The sequence below is a fragment of the Pelophylax lessonae genome (genome assembly GCF_965119305.1).
Source record: "Pelophylax lessonae genome assembly, chromosome: 2".
NCBI lineage: Eukaryota > Metazoa > Chordata > Amphibia > Anura > Ranidae > Pelophylax > Pelophylax lessonae.
Genome location: NC_138769.1, coordinates 32,205,255 through 32,219,798, shown reverse-complemented (window position 1 = coordinate 32,219,798; position 14,544 = coordinate 32,205,255). Strand labels below are relative to the sequence as shown.

The 14,544-nt window shown below is 45.0% G+C and overlaps 1 protein-coding gene across 1 annotated transcript in view; it reads right to left on the bottom strand.

The window, feature by feature from the left end:
- UPK1B (uroplakin 1B) overlaps positions 1-5,878 on the bottom strand; it is a 36,281-nt gene extending 30,403 nt beyond the window's left edge. Inside the window, exon 1 of the mRNA XM_082247832.1 lies at positions 5,826-5,878. The gene's annotated coding sequence lies outside the window, so the exon portion shown is untranslated. The remainder of the gene's footprint in view (positions 1-5,825) is intronic.
- Between the last annotated feature and the right edge of the window lie 8,666 nt (positions 5,879-14,544).

Here is a 14,544-nt window from a genome sequence, read left to right as displayed (position 1 = left end):
CACTTCCATATGGTATACACCCTATGGAGACCTTCACCAATGGCTCAGGGAGGTCACAGACCAGGGAGTGGAGCCATAGAGTAGAACCAGGCAGCTTCATATGACCATTTTAGGTTGTCAATTCACTCAAGAATTGCTGCTTTAGCTCTTGGAAGATGTCAAACTATTATTGATTTTCTGTATTCCTCCAGCAGAGAGACCAGTGCTCCCTGCTCATCCAGTTTTCCAGGGTTTGCACCAGATAATAGACCATTTGTAGTCACAGGTCTACAGTTTCCAAGCATAAATCTGGTCAGGAGCTCATATTTAAACAAGCCTGAACCTGGCATGGCATGTTCTAAAACAGTAGGCATCCCCAGAATAGCTTTTCAATTAACCAAGACATCTTACATGTGCCAGGGGAACCACCACACCCTAATTCTCCATTCACATCTCCAAAAACCTCCCAGTGGCCAATACAGGCACCTGCTTTGAACCCTTGAATTTGGGAAGGAGGGCTTGGCATTGGAGCCTACACTTGCATATGGTTTGCACAAAGGCTCAGAAGAAGGTATGAGCAGGATCTTTTTAGGGATGTACTAAAAATGCCCGTCAAGGTTCTCATTCATCCAGGTCATGGTATATCTGGTAGTAGTCAGTTACATTCAAATAAAGACGTTACATTTAATGGCTTGGACAAGCGTCTTCAACATTACAGAATGATTCTAGTTGAATGTAACCATCTACTACTAAATATGATGTATAAAAAAAAAAAAACAACAAAAAGGGGATTTTCCACCCCAAGTTTTGGCTGACTCAATTGGGAAAAGTTGCCTCTACTTCATAGAGACATCAACAGACTGTGGCTCATCACGAGCAGACAAAAGGTCGGTTATATCATACAGAATATTACAATTAAAATAAATAGGAAGTTAAACTGATGTATTGGATAAAAATCTCTCTATGAGGTCAGAGTTTCTGACTTGCGACTTTCCCGAGGCTTGAGATACACCTCAAGACTCATTCTCAACCTACAACCTAGAGAGGTTGCAGAACGGCCATAGGATGCCACTCCTAGACAACGTAAGCAAAATAGCCTTTGGCAAACTGGGCGCAGTGGAAGAAAAAAAAAAAAAAGCAGTGGTAACCAATCAAACGAAACAAAAATAGTGAACATCTGAGATTCCTCTGTGTAGAACAGACGCCAACAAAAATGTCATCTATGCTCTTTCAGAGCACAGCTGTACATTGGATGCAAGGCCACCTGAACCCAACTGCAAAGCATTGTAAATAACTACTATGGGGGATATTAATGAAAATTTATATACACCCTGAATCCTGTAAACTTCACTAAGGAACATTTGCCTTTAAACTACTGACATACCTTAATCACGGTGCATTTGCAAAAACAACCCCTTCATCCCTATCGATCAATAGGCGGGCTAAGCCATCAAGTAGTGAGAACCTCCAAGGCTGCAGCCATTACTAATCAAGAGAAGAGCTAGGCTGCAAGCTATGCATTTTAAACCTAAAAAAAACACACACACACACACACACACACACACACACACACACACACACACACACACACACATTAAGAGCCGGTTCACACTGAGGCGATCTGACTTCGGGGGGCGACCTGTGAAGTCGCGTGCACCGCGACTTGCAGGGACTTCACATAATGGAAGTCTATGCAAGTCGCTCCCAGGTCGCCCCAAAGTAGTACAGGACCCTTTTTCTAAGTTGGAGTGACTTGTGTCGCTCCTATTAGAACGGGTCCTGTACTGCTCAATGGACCGCGACCTACCGCGACTTGTCAGGCTGACAAGTTGCCTGACAAGTCGCGCTAGTCTGAATGGGCTCTAACAGTCCTTACATATGGCGGCTGCATTCATTTTTTTCAGGTTTCCCTTTAAATTTCCTCCTAATGATCCCGCCTGTAACACTTCCTGTCATACAGCGACCACAATCACTCTACTGTATCTACGGAGGATCAGAGTTGTCACCCTACAACAGGACTTCAGAACACCTCCATTAGATGGGAGTGGATATCTGTAGTTCACATAAGGTAACTAGGAAAGCTGAGGTTGTCAGAGATACCAGTTCTGTGTGCACAGAAGTGATGAGAACACTGGAATTCTGTCAGGATCAACAGTTTTTTCTGAACAAGTCTAAAAACGAATAAAGCCAATAAAGCCATCCCATCCAAGGACTGTCAAGCTACAATGTATCACATTTGTGTCCTTGGATTTAGATATCCTTTAGCCTCTCTCACCCTTTTCTACATAGGGGAACCTATAGGGCTAGTCCACACCAGATGCAGTCCAGTGCGCTTTTTTCTGCTTCAAAAATGCACACACAGCGTTTTCCCCATGTATTACAATGGTCTTAGTTCACAAGTTCAAGTTCACACCAGTGCAGTCAGTTTCTGGTGCAGAAAAAAAAAAAAAAAAAAAAAAAGAAAGGGGAAGAAGAACATGCTGCATTTATTTTCTGCACAGAACTCTACTGGAAAATAGGAAAACGCATACAAAAAAATAAATTTATAAAAAGCACTGCAAAGGAGTGTGGTGTGAAGTATAAGCAAAAACGTATCTGGAATGCATTCAGAATGCTTTTTTTGTGGTGTGAACTGGCCCTTAAAAATAATTCTCCGGTCTCAGGGAACCCCTGCTAAGATGACTATATCTGCAACTCGTGGTACATCAGTGTGATGGTCATTGGGAAGAATTCCCCCCTTACAGATAGATAAAAAGACCAATGGTGTCAGAGGGAACTCTATCTGAGAGACAGAAATTGCTCATTGCCCAAGCAACCTCTGGAGGAACCCTGGAGGAACCCCTAGCAACCTCTGGAGGAACCCTCGAGGAACCCCTAGCAACCTCTGGAGGAACCCTCGAGGAACCCCTAGCAACCCTCAAGGAACCCCTAGCAACCTCTGGAGATCCTGCCATGGGATCCTGGTTGAGAATCTCCACTTTAAAAAGGGAAGGATCTCCATGTTGTACTCTATAATATTGCACAACATATCCAACTCTAAGTGACTGGGTTTCTAGCACTCTATGTTCCTGTCCTGCATACTTGTTCCAGGTCAATAATGCCCTAATGTGCATGGGTGCCCGAGGCCATACTACACAAAATTTGGGTGTAGTACCCATTCTGAGAGCCACAGGATTATACTTATTTAAACACATCAATACGTGCAGGCATACAAGCCTGGACGTAGGTTATGTTAGGGAGTAGGCCATACACGTGTGTATATTTAGCCATGTACCAGGAAATATCTGAGTACAGCTAATAAGTTGTATAAACCGCGGTCTTCAGCACCTGTGGCCCCCATGCAGAATATGTGTCAACATTTTGCAAAGTACGGCCCCAGGAACTCCTTTAGAAGAGGCCCAAGTCAGACAATACCCAACAAGACAACAAGCTAAGCAACTAGCCTTTTTGCAATGAGGATAGCCACATTTATAGTCCCTGGAACTCTTTTTTACAATGTTCTCATTTTTATTTCCACAGCCCATTTTAAGACTCTGAAACAAATACAGTACCTGGCTAACAAATGGCTCTCTATGGAACGCAATACATGGCTATCAAATGGCTCTCTATGGAAAGCACTACATGGCTAACATATGGCTCTCTACGGTACACACTACATGGCTCTCTATGGAACGCGCTACCTGGCTAACAAATGGCTCTCTATGGAACGCGCTACATGGCTAACAAATGGCTCTCTATGGAACGCGCTACCTGGCTAACAAGTGGCCCTCTATGGCACGCGCTACCTGGCTAACAAGTGGCCCTCTATGGCACGCGCTACCTGGCTAACAAGTGGCCCTCTATGGCACGCGCTACCTGGCTAACAAGTGGCCCTCTATGGCACGCGCTACCTGGCTAACAAGTGGCCCTCTATGGCACGCGCTACCTGGCTAACAAGTGGCCCTCTATGGCACGCGCTACCTGGCTAACAAGTGGCCCTCTATGGCACGCGCTACCTGGCTAACAAGTGGCCCTCTATGGCACGCGCTACCTGGCTAACAAGTGGCCCTCTATGGCACGCGCTACCTGGCTAACAAGTGGCTCTCTATGGCACACGCTACCTGGCTAACAAGTGGCTCTCTATGGCACACGCTACCTGGCTAACAAGTGGCTCTCTATGGCACACGCTACCTGGCTAACAAGTGGCTCTCTATGGCACACGCTACCTGGCTAACAAGTGGCTCTCTATGGCACACGCTACCTGGCTAACAAGTGGCTCTCTATGGCACACGCTACCTGGCTAACAAGTGGCTCTCTATGGCACACGCTACCTGGCTAACAAGTGGCTCTCTATGGCACACGCTACCTGGCTAACAAGTGGCTCTCTATGGCACACACTACCTGGCTAACAAGTGGCTCTCTATGGCACACGCTACCTGGCTAACAAGTGGCTCTCTATGGCACACGCTACCTGGCTAACAAGTGGCTCTCTATGGCACACGCTACCTGGCTAACAAGTGGCTCTCTATGGCACACGCTACCTGGCTAACAAGTGGCTCTCTATGGCACACGCTACCTGGCTGACAAATGGCTCTCTATGGCACGCGCTACCTGGCTAACAAGTGGCTCTCTATGGAACGCGCTACCTGGCTGACAAATGGATCTCTAATGAACGCGCTACATGGATATCAAATTGCTCTCTATGGAAAGCTCTACATGGCTATCAAATGGCTCTCTATGGAAAGCACTACATGGCTATCAAATGGCTCTCTATGGAAAGCACTACATGGCTATCAAATGGCTCTCTATGGAAATCACTACATGGCTATCAAATGGCTCTCTATGGAACGCACTACATGGTTATCAAATGGCTCTCTATGGAACGCACTACATGGTTATCAAATGGCTCTCTATGGAATACACTACATGGCTAACAAGTGACTCTCTATAGCAGCCTCTCTCAACCTTTTTACCCTGGAGAAACCCTTGAAAGAATTTTAAGGTCTCAGGGACCCCCTCCTAAAATTTTTCTACCTACATATCATGGTGAAAAAGTTGAACGTTTGAAAATAAAATAAAGGAATTTGGCATACCTGGGGACAATTACCACCTAGAGCCAAATTATTTTACAACATTCCCTTGCTCTTCACATAAATGATAAACATTACGATACATGAAAATTAAACTAACCATATAAAAAGGTTCCTTTATGCCATCTTGTCCATGAAAAAAAAAGTCCCCTTACATTAGTCAATAAAGAAATGCCCCCTCACATCGGTTGTCAGTGGAGAAATTTCTCCTTACAGTGGTAATCAAATGTTCCCACACATTGGAGGATCATTGTGAAAAAAAAAAACCCTTGCACTGGAGGTCACCATAGAAGAGACACCCTACAATAAAATATCGGTGGGAAATTGTCCCCATATATTTGTATTCATCATAGTTGGGAGATCAATTTCTCTCTGATGAAGGAACCCTTACTAATATCTAGAGGAACTTTCTTTAGGGTTCTACAGAGCCCTGGATGAGAATGGACAGTCTATGGTGCGGGCTACGTAGTTAATAGTTTTCTATGGATTGAGCAAGATGGATAACAAACGGCTTCCTATGCTGTACAAAGATAAAAGACTAAAAAGCAGATGATTGCTTGCACCACACAGAGTATTTGACCCATCTGTGTATTGATCAATCAGTGATTAATCATTAGCAATTTTGATTGATCTACTAAAGAGCCCCCTTGTGCTCCTGCCCTTAGATCTTTTAAATAATAAGCTTTATATCATATATAGCAATAAAATCTTCTGATCGAGTGTATTAGAATTCATCTGATCTCTTTCTATCGATGTGTATAATAAATAGAGCCTTACCAGCCCCCAGATCTGCTGCGCTCAGCTTCTGGCTGTGATCACATACACCTGTTCTACAACCTTCTCCAACAACTCTTTAAAGATCTCTCAGCCTTGGCTCAGGGAGGGCTGTGATTGGTTGGGATCCAGGCAGATCTCCTCCTCCCTTTACCTGGCTCAACCTGTTTCTGGTCTCAGGTGGATGGAGGCATCTCAGCTATCTGACTATTATGCAGGAATGTCGCATTAAAAGTGAATTTGCACCGCTAGAGAGTGACTCACAGGGTGATGGGGAATGCTGCACCGACTACGGGGAAAACAACAAACACGGGGCGCGACTGTATAGACGTCTGATAATCATTGTGCGTTAGAGGAAATCTATACAGGTGTATGTAAGCGGCCATTGCTGACCTCTAATGCTGAAAATGCTAGTTGCCTGGCTGTCATTCTGATTGTTTTTAGGGCTGGGTTCAGGTTTTTGCAGTGCATTAACATGCGTTGTGCCAATTTATTTTTTAAACCTTGACGCCCTGGTTCATAGTGTTATTGCGTTGACATGCAGTATTATACATGTTAACATGCATTGTGTTATGGAAGCCCATTCATTTGAATTGGCTCCCTATGGGCACTTTCAAATCTTGGCATCCTGGTTCATTGTGTTAATACACGTGCGTTGACATGCCTTGCTTCACACGTTAACATGCATTGTTTTATGGCAGCCCAGTCATTTAAATTTGCTCCCTATGGGCACTTTCAAATCTTGGCCTCCTGGTTCATTGTGTTAATGCACGTGCGTTGACATGCGCATGCGTTGCTTTACGCGTTAACGTGCGTTGTTTTATGGCAGCCCAGTCATTTAAATTCGCTCCCTATGGGCTCTTTCAAATCTTGGCCTCCTGGTTCACTGTGTTAATGCACGTGCGTTGACATGCGTTGCTTCACACGTTAACGTGCGTTGTTTTATGGCAGTCCCACACTGAGGGAAGTGAGGAGACAAAGCGGACGCATCAGCCTGACACGCAACTAACTCAAAACGAACATCTATAGAGACATTACCCTCACTATACCATTGGGTGGTCCTTGATGATGACTGCAATTGTGCACCTGGCAATTTGAAACAACATGCAAGACCACCGCAGCAGCACTAGTGCTCAATGGTGACTGTGACCTTGCAATATATACTAAGGACAACTGCCAGAGTGGATACCCGGACAATTTGCTTCTTCCCATTCACAACGAAGATAAAAGACTAGATAGAAAACCCTACAATACTAAAGCCCCGTACACACGCACAGATCGTCGTCATACAAACGTCGGCGGACGAAAGATCTGCCGATTGTACGCGTGTTAGTATGGTGCCTCCGACAGCTGTCTGCACACAATCCGCGGACAAGAGTCTTTCTTGCAAACATGAAAATTTTTGTCTGCGGACACCAGAACGGACGATTGTTCGCCTGTCAGTACAGAAATCAGCCGACAGACCGCAGATTTGCAAGACTGGGCATGCTCAGAAAATAAAAAACACAGGGAAAGTTAACCATTACATGACATCACTTCTGCAGTCAGCTGAAGTCTGCGGACAAAATTCTTGTGCTGTCCTTGTGCTGTCTTTGCACTTTTCAACAGACACCGACATCCCGGGGAGAAAAGACGAACATTTGTATGACGACGATCTGTGCGTGTGTACGGGGCTTTAGCGGCATCCCCTTGGTTCCTGTTGTGAGTCTACTTGAGACACGGAGAAACTCACAAGAATAGGCTAAATAACTGGTGATACAAATATCCTTGAGAAAGGCTACATTGTTAGCCGAAACGCATTGGATAAATTTTGGAAGACCTCTGTGAATACAGTTCCAAGCAAGCAAGCCTGGAAAAACAGAGAATCATATCCAAAAAGTCACCTTATTTTCACAAATGTCACGGAAACCTGTTTCCGAACTTACTTTTCCTCTATGCACCTTGGGTCTATAACCCATCACCTATACACACTATGACTGTCTGTTATAATTTTTATTGAAGATACGTTTATATAATAAATCATCCTAGATTTTATATATACAATTGTGTATTAATCACTTGCCCACAAAGTCCCACAACTTGGCCTGAGGCACCAAAGAAACCCCTTACTCCAGATATACAGGGACGGAGGCAGACATAAACTACAGCTTTCTCGAGATCAAACATACCCCCCTACGTTTTATGGCAGCCCAGTCATTTAAATTCGCTCCCTATGGGCACTTCAAATCTTGGCCTCCTGGTCCATTGTGTTAATGCATGTGCGTTGACATGCGTTGCTTCACACATTATCGTGCGTTGTGTTATGGCAGCCCAATAATTTGTATTGGCTCCCCAAGGGTGCATTCCAACCTGGGCATCCTGATCCATTGCGTTAACACTCTTCAGTTGACGTTTGTTGGTGTGCGTTGTGTTAGAGCCACCTATTAATTTGAAAGGGTTCCCTATGGGCACTTTTAAGCCTAGGCATCCTGGTTCATTGTGTTAATGCATGTGCGTTGACATGCATTGTTTCTTACGTTATCGTGCGTTGTGTTACGGCAGCCCAATAATTTTAATTGGCTCCCCAAGGGTGCATTCCCACCTGGGCGACCTGATCCATTGCGTTAACACACTTCAGTTGACGTTTGTTAGTGTGCGTTGTGTTTGAGCCTATTCATTTGAATGGGTTCCCTATGGGCACTTTTAAGCCTACGCATCCTGGTTCATTGTGTTACTGGACCTTTGTTGACATGCGTTATTTCACATGGTATTGTGTCTTGTGTTATGGCAGCCCATTCATTTGATTGGGCTCCCTAAGGCACTAGTCAGACCTGGGCATCCTGGTCCATTGCTTTAACATACTTCCGTTGATGTGCGTTAACTTGGGTTGAGTTATGCCTCGTACACACGTACCGATCGTCGGCCGACCGATCGGCCGTCTTTTGTCCCCGGGCTGTCATGTCCGCTGAAAAGTGCAAAAGACTGCACACAAATGTTGTCCGCCGACTACAGCCGACTGCAGAAGTGATGTCATGTGATGGTTAACTTTCCGTGTGTTTTTTCTTTTCTGAGCATGCCCAGTCTTGCAAATCTGCTGTCTGTCGGCCGATTTCTGTACTGACTGGCGAACAATCGGCCGTTCTGGTGTCGGCATACAAAAATTTTAATGCTTGCAGGACAGATTCTATTCGGCCGAAAGTGCACTGTCGGCTGTCGGAAGCATCATACTAACAAGCCGAAAATCGGCCGATCGTTCGGCGGCCGAATCTTTTCGGCCGACAATCTGCACGTGTGTACGGGGCATTAAGGTCACCCATTCATTTGAAAGGGCTCCCTATGGGCACTTTCAAGCCTTGTAGCCCTGGTTTGTTGCATTTCTTTGCATGTTAATGTGCGTTGTGTTATGGCAGCCCACTCATTTGATGGGGCTTCCTAAGGGACTATTCAAAGCTTGGCATCCTGGTCCATTTCATTAACTTACCTCAGGTTACATGCGTTTACTTGGGTTATGTTATGGCCATCCATTAATTTGAATTAGCTCCCTGAGGGCACTTTCAAACCTTGGCCCCCTGGTTCATTGTGTTATTGCGCCTGCATTGAAATGCGTTATTTCGGGTGCACTGTGTTATGGAAGCCTACTAATATGAAAGGGCTCCCTATGGGCACTTTCAAATCTTGGCATTCTGGTTCAATGTGCTAATGGATGTCCGTTGACATGCGTTACTTTACACATTACTGTGCGTTGTTTGATGGCAGCCCACTCATTTTATTTGGCTTCCTAAGGGACTATTTTAAACTTGGCGCCCTGGTTCAATGTGTTATTGCACCTGCGTTGACGTGTTATTTCACGTTAACATGCATTATGTTAGAGAAACCCATTTATTTTATGGGGCTCCCTGAGAGACTATTTAAGCCTTAGCATCCTGGTCCATTTCGTTAACTTCCCTCAGTTGACATGCGTTAGCTTGGGTTGTGTTAGGGCCATCCCTTAATTTGAAAGGGCTCCCGGTGGGCACTTTCAAACCTTGGTGCCCTGGTTCATTGTGTTATTGCACCTGTGTTGGCATGCATTATTTCACATGGTAATGTGCGTTATGGTACGGCAGCCCATTCATTTGATGGGGCTTCCTAAGGGCCCTATCAAACCTTTCCATCCTGGTACATTCCGTTAACATAATTCAGTTGACGTGCGTTGTGTTAGGGCTGCCCATTAATTTGAAAGGGCTCCCTATGGACCCTTTCAAACCTTATTTGGCATCCTGGTTTGTTGCATTAATGCGTGTTGCCATGCGTTCCTTTGCGCATTACCAATTATTGTGTTATGGAAGATTATTAATTTGAATGGGTTCTCTAAGGGCTCATGCAGACTAGAGTTCAGGCGTTCGAATTAACACTTTTCAGTTAATGTGCGTTGTGTTTGGACAACCCAATAATTTTATTAGGCTCATTAAGGACTAATGGCCTCCCACCTATTCAAACTATGGCATCCTAGTTCGTTAATGCATGTGAGTCAGCATGCGTTTTTACTTTGCACATTAACCTGCGTTGTGTTATGGCAGCCCATTCATTCAATGGGGCTGTCTAAGGACCCATTCAAACCTTGGCATCCTGGTGCATTGCGTTAACACAGTTCAGTTGATGTGCGTTAATGTACATTGTGTTAGGGCCACCAATTAATTTGAATAGGCTCTTGAGGGGCCCATTAAAGACTTTGGCATATAGGTTCATTATGTTATTGCACATGTGTTAACATGCATTGTTTTATGGCAACCCATTTATTTGGGTTGACACCTGACATCCTGGTACGTTGCATTAACATACACATGTTGACTTTCACTAATGTGTGTTGTGGGAGCCCATTCATTTCAATAGGCTCCATAAGGGCCCTTTCAAACCTTGGTGTCCTGGTTCATTGTGTTATTGCACTTGAGTTGGCATGCGCTCCTTTGCGCATTAACATGCGTTGTGTCATGGAAGCTTATTCATTTGAATAGGATCTCTTAGAGCCCATTCAGACTGCGGAGTCCCGGCGTTTGCATTAACACATTTCAGTTGATGTGCGCTGTGTTAGAGCCACCAATTATTTGAATTAGCTCCCGAAGGGTGCATCTAAACCTTGGCGTCTTGGTCCTTTTGTTAAAGCACGTTACTTTGCTCATTAATGTGCATTGTGTTCAGGGGCAGACTGGCAAATTTCGGCAAAGGGTGCAAGTACAAACCAGAGGCCCATGGTGCAGTGACTCGGCCCCCCTCCCTTTCTCTCTCTTCCCAGCCTCCTCCTGACCCCTATTCCAGGCTGAAGCTCCACTCCAAGTACTCTCTACTCACCGACCAAATCCAAGTTCCCGACCTGGTCAGCAGGGGGCAGTTGGGGGGAGCTGGGACAGCTTGGTCGGGGCTGCCTGAGGAAGGAGAGTCTCCAGTGGGGCATGGAACCGACCTCTGCTCAGACACAGTTTACACCAGGGGTCCTCAAACTATGGCCCTCCAGCTGTTGTGGAACTACACATCCCATGAGGCATTGTAAAACTCTGACTTTCACAGACATGACTAGGCATGATGGGAATTGTAATTCCTGAACAACTGGAGGGCCATAGTTTGAAGACCCCTGGTTTAATCCATGCTGGGGGGGGGGGGGGGGGTCTGTGCTCTGTCCTTGTCTTCATCCCGCACTCAGTAGGTCAGCAGTGGGGACTTTTTACTTCTCTTCACCAGGAATCCTTTAGGCATGTCTGTGGCAGAAGCAGTGCAGCCCTTTTAGGTAGCATCAGTGTGACCCGAGGGGCAACTGCTCCCCTGCCCCCTTGCCCAATGGAGATTTCCAGGAGCCCATTCAAAACTTGGTGCCCTGGTGTGTGCATTAGCACCTTTCAGTTGATGTGCGTTAATGTACTTTGTGTTAGGACCATCCAATAATTTGAAAGGGCTCCCTAAGGGTGCATCTAAACCTTGGCGTCTTGGTGTTTTGCAAGAGCACACTTCAGTTGAGGTGCGTTAGTGTGTGTTGTGTTAGGGCCACCAATAAATTTAAATGTGCTCCCTAAAGGGTGCATTTAAACCTTGGCGTCCTGGTCCTTTTGTTAACACACGTGCTTTGATGTGCGTTACTTAGCGCTTTAACGTACGTTGTGTTATGGCAATCCATTCATTTGATTGAGATCTTCAAGAGCCCATTGACTTGACATCCTTGTGCATTGCATTAGCATACGCATGTTAGAGTGCAGTATCATTGTGATGGGGTAGCCCATTCGTTTGATGGGGCTCTCTAAGGGCCCATTCAAACCGTGGTGTCTGGGTTTGTTGCTTGATGTGCGTAAAGCACGTGCTTTGACATGCGTTACTTTGCTCGTTAATGCTCGTTGTGTTATGGCCACCCATCCATTTGATTTCCACAAGCCTATTCAAACCTGACATTCCCGGTGCGTTGTGTTACCATACGTGTGTTGACATTCATCAATGTGGGTTGTGTTAGGCCAGCCCAGTCATTTGAATGGGCTCCCTAGGGGCCAAGTCAAACCTTGAACAAAAATAGAGAAGGCAACCGCATTCCAGTTTGAAGGTATAAAGCGATAAAATCCATTTATTGAGAATCCAATTGATTAAAACGATCCATAGTGAAAAAATCAGAGACAGGGGACAAACACAGTTGACGCGTTTCATGGAATTATATCCGATTATTCATTAAAAGGTTACCTTGGTTATGACTAATATAATTAATATAATTATATTCCGTGGAACGCGTCGTGATATAATTCCGTGGAACGCGTCAACTGTGTTTGTCCGCTGTCTCTGATTTTGTCACTATGGATAGTTTTAATCAATTGGATTCTCAATAAATAGATTTTATTGCTTTATACCTTCAAACTGGAGTGCGGTTGCCTTCTCTATTTTTGTCCAGCTGCCAGGATTGCGGACCTAACCAGCACCTTGTTTGATCGTCGGGATACCTATTCACCTGAGCGGTTTTCCTCTTTCCCTGTGTTCGATCCCAGTCATACCTTGGCATCCTGGTGTTTGCGGTAACACCTTTCAGTTGATGCGCGTCGTGTTAGGACCGTCCAAACATTTGAAAGGGCTCCCTAGGGGGGCATATATACCTTGGTTTCCTGGTTTGTTGCAGGAGCACACTTCAGTTGAGGTTCGTTAGCGTGTGTTGTGTTAAAGCTGCCAATTAATTTAAATGTGCTCCCTAAGGGTGCATCTAAGCCTTGACACCTTGGTCCTTCCTTTCTTTAAAGCACGTGCTTTGACATGCGTTGCTTTGCTCCTTAATGTGCATTGTGTTATGACAACCCATTCATTTGATGGAGATTTCCAAGAGCCTAAACCTGACGTCCTGGTGCTTGCGTTAACACCTTTTTAGTTGATGTGCGCTAATGTGCGTTGTGTTAGGGCCACCAATTAATTTTAACTAGCTCCCTAAGGATGCATCTAAACCATGACGTCCTGGTCCTTTCGTTAATGCACGTGCTTTGACATGCGTTACTTTGCTCGTTAATGTGCATTGTGTTATGGCAGCCCATCCATTTGATGGAGATTTCCAATAGTCCATTCAAACTTGATGTCCTGGTGTGTTGCGTTTACCATACGTACGTTGACATTCATCAATGTGCGTTGTGTTAGGCCAGCCCAGCCATTTGAATGGGTTCCCTAAGAGCCCACTTAAACCTTGGCATCCTGGCGTTTGCGTTACTACCTTTCAGTTGATGTGCGCTGTGTTAGGACCATCGAATAATTTGAAAGGGCTCCCTAAGGGTGCATCCAAACCTTGGCGTTCTGGTGTATTGCAAGAGTACACTTCAGTTGAGGTGCGTTAGTGTGCGTTGTGTTAGGGCCACCGATAAATAAATGTAAATGTGCCCTAAGGGTGCATCTAAACCTTGGCGTCCTGGTCCTTTTGTTAAAGCACCTTCTTAAATGTGAGTTACTTACGGCTTTAACGTATGCTGTGTTATGGCAACCCATTCATTCTCCAAGAGCCCATTGACTTGAAAAATTTGTGCGTTGCATTAACATACACATGTTAAAGTGCAAAATCATTGTGTTGGGGCAGCCTATTCATTTGATGGGGCTCTCTAAGGGCCCATTCAAAACCATTGTGTCCAGGTTCATTGCTTGATGTGCGTTCATTTTTTTTTTTTTGCGTTAAGGCAACTCATTCAAATAAGCACCGCATGTCCGAAAAAAATAGTCCAATCAGCAGGCTGGAGGTTGGGCGGTGACCAAATTGTACTGCTTACCTGCAAAAGTGATGGAAAATACCTAAAGAACTTCCATAGCTCAGAAATCAGCCGTGGGCGGACTTATTTTTGTCCCAGTGATGTCATCATTGGTTCTCTTTGCTTCTCTATGGAATGCAGGCAGATCATGGTTAGTGGGAGGGGCCAGCAGCACCCTGCCTCAGTACTCCTCTCAAGAACCCTCAGTTCTGATGCAAGCAGTATGCAGGCTCTTGGTAGAAGTTATGCACATATTAAAATGCCTTTATGGGTGGAGGGGAAGGCCTGAAGAAGACAGGCAGCCACTACATCCAATGACTGGTAAGCTGCAATGTATTACATTTTAAACTGGAGAACAAGGAACTCCACTTTTTTTTTTTTTTTGGCCACTAGATGGCGCTAAGTATTATACTAATTTCCTATGATAGATATCACCATCTAGTGGCCAACTGCCGTATTTTCCATTTTAAATCCATGAAAAATATTTGACCAGCACAGGAAATAGCATAATAACCTTCCTTTTT